Below are 5746 nucleotides of genomic sequence, written 5' to 3' on the forward strand. Positions count from 1 at the left end.
TTTCAAATTGAGCTTTCAAAACTATCATGACATGTAGAGAAGAATCAAGGATTTCAAGTCACAAAATGTCAAGAACTTTTATTTTCAAAACAATTACCCATTTCTTGAACATATCCTATAATTCAAAGAAAAACATGCAAAGTCGTACGTGCACACGAAATTGACCCAAAATTTTAAACTGAAAATCCGACGAAACTAACAACATTAACAAATTAACACAACTAACAAATTAACAAAACCAACAAAACTAGCAAAACCAAAGAACACTCCCCCCCCCCCATACTTAAACAACACATTGTCCTCAATGTAGCACAATTAAAAGATTAAAAACAATTAAATCATCAAAGAGAATCGGACAAGTGTAATAAAAGCAAAGAAGGAGATAGGAAAAGAAAAACTCCCTAAGTCATGGTGGAGGAAGAGTAGGGTGGAGTAAGGAAGTCTCTTCCACCACTACGTCCACTAAAGAAGGGTTCGTGAGGAATGGCTTAAGTCGATGTCCGTTGACCTTGAAGCTCTTGTTTGTGGAGTCGCTTTTGATCTCAACTGTACCATAAGGAAAAACATTAGTAACAACAAAAGGACCAATCCACTTAGACCTCAACTTACCACTCATGAGTCCAAGCCTAGAATTATACAATAACACTTTTTGCCCAACCACGAAGTCTTTTTTAACTATCATGCTATCATGGAACTTCTTGGTCTTTTCTTTGTAGAACTTGGCATTCTCGTAGGCTTCTAGGTGGATTTCATCTAACTCACTCAGTTGCAACTTCCTTTCCTCGCCAGCTTGATCCATAGAGAAGTTGCAAGTCTTCACTGCCCAGTATGCTTTGTGCTCAATTTCCACTGGAAGATGACATGCCTTTCCAAAGACAACCCGATAAGGAGACATTCCTATGGGTGCTTTGTAGGCAGTCCGATGTGCCCAGAGAGCATCATCAAGCCTGGTACTCCAATCTTTCCTGCTTGGCTGCACAATCTTCTCTAGAATTCTCTTGATTTCCCTGTTAGAAATTTCTGCCTGTCCATTAGTCTGGGGGTGGTATGGTGTGGATACCCTGTGTACCACCCCGTACTTTTTAAGCAGGGCATGCATTGTCCTGTTGCAAAAATGGGTTCCTTGATCACTAACAATTGCTTTAGGTACTCCAAACCTGCAAAACAGATTAGACCTGACAAAGTCTGCAACAACTTTAGCATCATTAGTTCTAGTGGGCTTGGCTTCCACCCATTTTGAAACATAATCAACTGCAAGGAGCATATAAACATAACCAAAAGAGACAGGAAAAGGACCCATGAAATCTATACCCCAGACATCAAACACCTCACAGAATAGCATAGGTTGCTGAGGCATTTGTTGTCGCCATGTAAGTGTATTTCCTGCTCTCTGACACTGCTCACAAGTGCTGCAGATCTTCCACGCATCTTTAAAGATGGTGGGCCAATAAAAACCACAATCAAGCACTTTGCGAGCTGTCCTTTGAACACCCAGATGACCTCCCGGTGCGGAAGAATGACAGAACTGCAGGACTGAGTGAGTCTCATGATCTGGAATGCACCGTCTAATGACCTGATCACTGCACAATTTCCACAAGTAGGGGTCATCCCAAATAAAATGCTTAGCATCACTTTTAATCTTATCTTTTTGGGCCTTAGATGCTAAGGGAGGAAAAACAGAGGCAACTAAATAATTGACAATGTTAGCAAACCAGGGAGTAGAAAGAGAGTCAGAAATACTATACAATATATACAAATGATCATCCGGGAAATCATCCCGAATAGGTGAATCTGCATCAGAGACACGTTCGATCCGACTCAAATGATCAGCAACTAGATTTTGTGCTCCGCTCCTATCACGGATCTCCAAGTCAAACTCTTGGAGCCAGAGCATCCATCGGATCAACCTAGGCTTAGAATCAGCCTTCTTCAACAAGTACTTTAGAGTTGCATGGTCAGTATAAACAATAATGCGAGTACCAAGCAAATAAGATCAAAATTTTTCAAGAGCAAAAACTATGGCTAGAAGCTCTTTCTCAGTAGTAGTATAATTTGCTTGGGCAGCATCTAAAGTCCTAGAAGCATAATATATCACCCTGGGCAATTTATCAATTTTCTGAGCAAGGACAGGCCCCAATGCATAATTTGATGCATCACACATAAGCTCAAAACGGGCTGTCCAATCGGGTGCCTGGATGATGAGGGTGGTAGTCAACGCTCTTTTGAGGCAATCAAAAGCCTCTTTGCATCTGTCATTAAAGTCAAACTCCACCTCCTTTTGCAACAAGTTGGACAGTGGAAGGGCTACTTTGCTAAAATCCCTTATAAAGCACCTGTAGAATCTTGCATGACCAAGAAAAGATCGCACCTCTCGCACACAAGAAGGGTAAGGCAATTGTGAAATAACAGAAATTTTTGCAGGATCTACTTCAATACCCTTATTGGAAATAATGTGGCCTAAAACTATACCTTGCTCAACCATAAAATGACATTTTTCAAAATTTAGAACAAGGTTAGTTTCAATGCATCTATTCAAAACTTTTTCCAAACTATTCAAACAACCATCCAAAGAGGATCCATATACAGTGAAATCATCCATAAACACCTCTATGCAATTTTCTAAAAAATCACTGAAAATACTAATCATGCACCGCTGGAAGGTACCAGGGGCATTGCACAGGCCGAAAGGCATCCTCCTATAAGCAAAAGTGCCGAATTGGCAGGTGAATGTGGTCTTTTCCTGATCCTCAGGAGCAATAGTAATTTGCATATAACCAGAAAAACCATCAAGGAAACAGTAGTGGGATTTACCTGCCAGGCGTTTAAGTATCTGGTCAATGAATGGCAGGGGAAAATGGTCCTTTTTGGTAACCTGGTTCAGCCTCCTATAGTCAATGCAGATTCTCCAACTGTTATGCACCCGAGTAGGAATCAGCTCCTCCTTCTCATTTCTGATCACTGTGAGGCCAGTCTTTTTCGGGACTACCCAGACGGGACTCACCCATTGGCTGTCGGAGATAGGATAAATGATTCCAGCTTGCAAAAGCTTGGTTATCTCCTTCTTCACTACATCAAGAATCACCGGGTTGAGTCTTCTCTGTGGCTGTCTTACTGGTTTAGCTCCATCCTCTAAATTTATTTGATGCATACATGTGGATGGGCTTATACCAGGAATGTCCGCCAGGGTCCAGCCTATAGCCTTCTTATGCTTCTTGAGAACTGACAACAACTTCTCCTCTTGCTCATCAGCAAGGGAGGCAGATATAATCACTGGAAAACTCTTGCTATCATCCAAGTAAGCGTATTTTAAATTTGATGGCAGAGGCTTCAATTCTGGTGTGGTCGACTGGACAGTGGTAGAAGGAGATGGTTTCTCAGCCTTTACCTCATAAAGAAAGTCAAAGGTATGTGTACTTCCTGAAACATGGTTAGTCCTATCTGACTCTATAAAATCAATCTCAAGAGGTAAAACACCACCACCAGGCATGCAATCAATATCACTCTCAGATTCACTCTCAGCATCAAATTCAGACATATGATCAAGTACAATTTCAGACTCAATGCATGAAGAGTGAGAGGCATGCAGATTAGAATAAAGATCAGTCATGTATTCATCAACAACATGATCAATTATTTCAGCACGAAATACAGAAAGATCTTCAGATGGGTATTTCATAGCATCCAGAATATTAAAATGAACAGTTATATCACCAAACTCCATGGACAGTGTGCCTACATAAACATCTATCTTAGTTCTAGCAGTTTTCATAAAGAGTCTGCCTAGAATGATGGGAACTGATCCTTGAGAAAATCCATCTTCCATATTCAAGATATAAAAATCAACAGGGAAAATCAGTTCACCAACTCTAACTAAGACATCTTCTATGAAACCAACAGGATAGGCAACACTTCTATTAGATAAATGAATTACCACATCAGTTGACTGCAAGGGACCTAGAGATAGAGAATTAAAAATCGACAGAGGCATAACACTAACAGAGGCTCCTAAATCTAGCATGGCATTGTCAAACTTACTATTCCCTATAATACAAGGTATGCTGAATGTACCTGGATCTTTGCATTTTTCAGGAATTTGAGGAACAGATTTACCAATCAATGCGGAGACATTTCTGCCCATGCTAATTCGTTCACTTCCTTTAAGCTTCCGCTTATTAGTGCACAGCTCCTTCAAGAATTTGGCATATCTTGGAATTTGCTTTATTGCATCCAACAGAGGTATGTTTACCTCTACTTTTCTAAACGTTTCCAAGATCTCTTTCTCTGCCTCTTCCATTTTTTTGTTGGAAACTGCTCTTGGAGGGAATGGAAGAGGGGGAATGTGCTGCTTCTGCAAATTAGATTTACCTGTGGAAGAAGATCCACCTGCACAGAAATTGTTAGGTAGATTTTTGTCATCACCTTTTTCTGGAATAGAGTGAAGTTTGGCAGGTTCATTTGCAGATGAGGAAGGTGCTACGGGTTGAGGTCCTTGACACTGCTTTCCCGACCTCAATGAAATGGCACTGACATTTTTGGGATTTTGGACAGCTTGAGAAGGCAGCTTGTCAGAATTCTGGGACTGTTGTTGATTCAATTGGGTAGCTAATTTTCCCATCTGATTGGTTAAGCTCTGAATGGAGGCTCTGGTCTCTTGCTGAAACTGCATGTTCTGCATAGTCATTTGCCTCACAAGTTCTTCGAGGGAAGGTTGTGGAGGGGCCTCAACTGTTGGCTGTTTCTGGGGTTGTTGCTGTTGTTGGATTGGTGGAGGAATGTATGGTCTGCTTGGGCCAACAGCATTTTGGAAGGAAGGAGCAGGCTGCTGTTGTTGTTGCTGAGGGCTGGACCATCTGAGGTTAGGGTGATTCCTCCATCCAGGGTTGTATCTGTTGCTGGAAAGGTCATAATTGCTCTGCTGTGGTTGATTTTGCTGCTGAGATTGAGGAGGTCTATTGTAAATATTTGTAGCATAAGCTTCAGGCTGCTCAATTGCTCCAGGTTGCTGCATGGAAGGGCAAAGGTCTGTTTGGTGGTCAGCAGAGGAGCACAAACCACAAACCCTTGTGACAGGTACAGATTTCTGATTCAAGGCCAGCTGGGTTACCAAGTTAACCAACGCATCCAGTTTGCCTTCAAGCTTCTTAGTTTCAGATGATGCAGATGGGTTTGTAGCTACCTCATGCACTCCTCTAATGACTATGGCATCATTTCTGGCTCTAAACTACTGGGAGTTGGAGGCCATCTTCTCAATTAAATTTCTGGCTTCAGCAGGAGTCATGTCTCCAAGGGCTCCACCACTGGCAGCATCTATCATACTTCTCTCCATATTACTGAGTCCTTCATAAAAATATTGGAGAAGAAGTTGTTCTGAAATCTGATGGTGGGGGCAACTGGCACATAGTTTCTTAAATCTCTCCCAGTACTCATACAAGCTCTCTCCACTGAGTTGTCTAATACCTGAGATATCCTTCCTGATGGCTGTGGTCCTGGAAGTAGGGAAATTTTTTTCTAAGAATACTCTCTTAAGGACATCCCAGCTCGTGATGGACCTTGGAGCAAGGTAATACAGCCAGTCCTTTGCCACTCCCTCTAATGAATGAGGAAAAGCCTTCAGAAATATGTGATCCTCTTGGACATCTGGGGGTTTCATGGTGGAGCAGACAATGTGAAATTCTTTCAAATGTTTGTGCGGGTCTTCACCTGCAAGGCCATGAAACTTTGGAAGCAAATGAATCAGTCCAGTTTT

The 5746-nt window shown here is 41.7% G+C and overlaps 1 non-coding gene across 1 annotated transcript; it reads left to right on the forward strand.

Annotated features, from left to right (window-relative positions):
- The first annotated feature begins 5372 nt into the window (after positions 1-5372).
- On the forward strand, positions 5373-5479 carry LOC114404461. The gene has a single exon (XR_003664988.1). It is a non-coding gene; the product is annotated as a small nucleolar RNA R71 (small nucleolar RNA).
- Positions 5480-5746: the final 267 nt, after the last annotated feature.

The sequence above is a fragment of the Glycine soja genome, unplaced genomic scaffold (assembly GCF_004193775.1).
Source record: "Glycine soja cultivar W05 unplaced genomic scaffold, ASM419377v2 tig00104075_1_pilon_1_211038, whole genome shotgun sequence".
Classification (NCBI taxonomy): Eukaryota; Viridiplantae; Streptophyta; class Magnoliopsida; order Fabales; family Fabaceae; genus Glycine; species Glycine soja.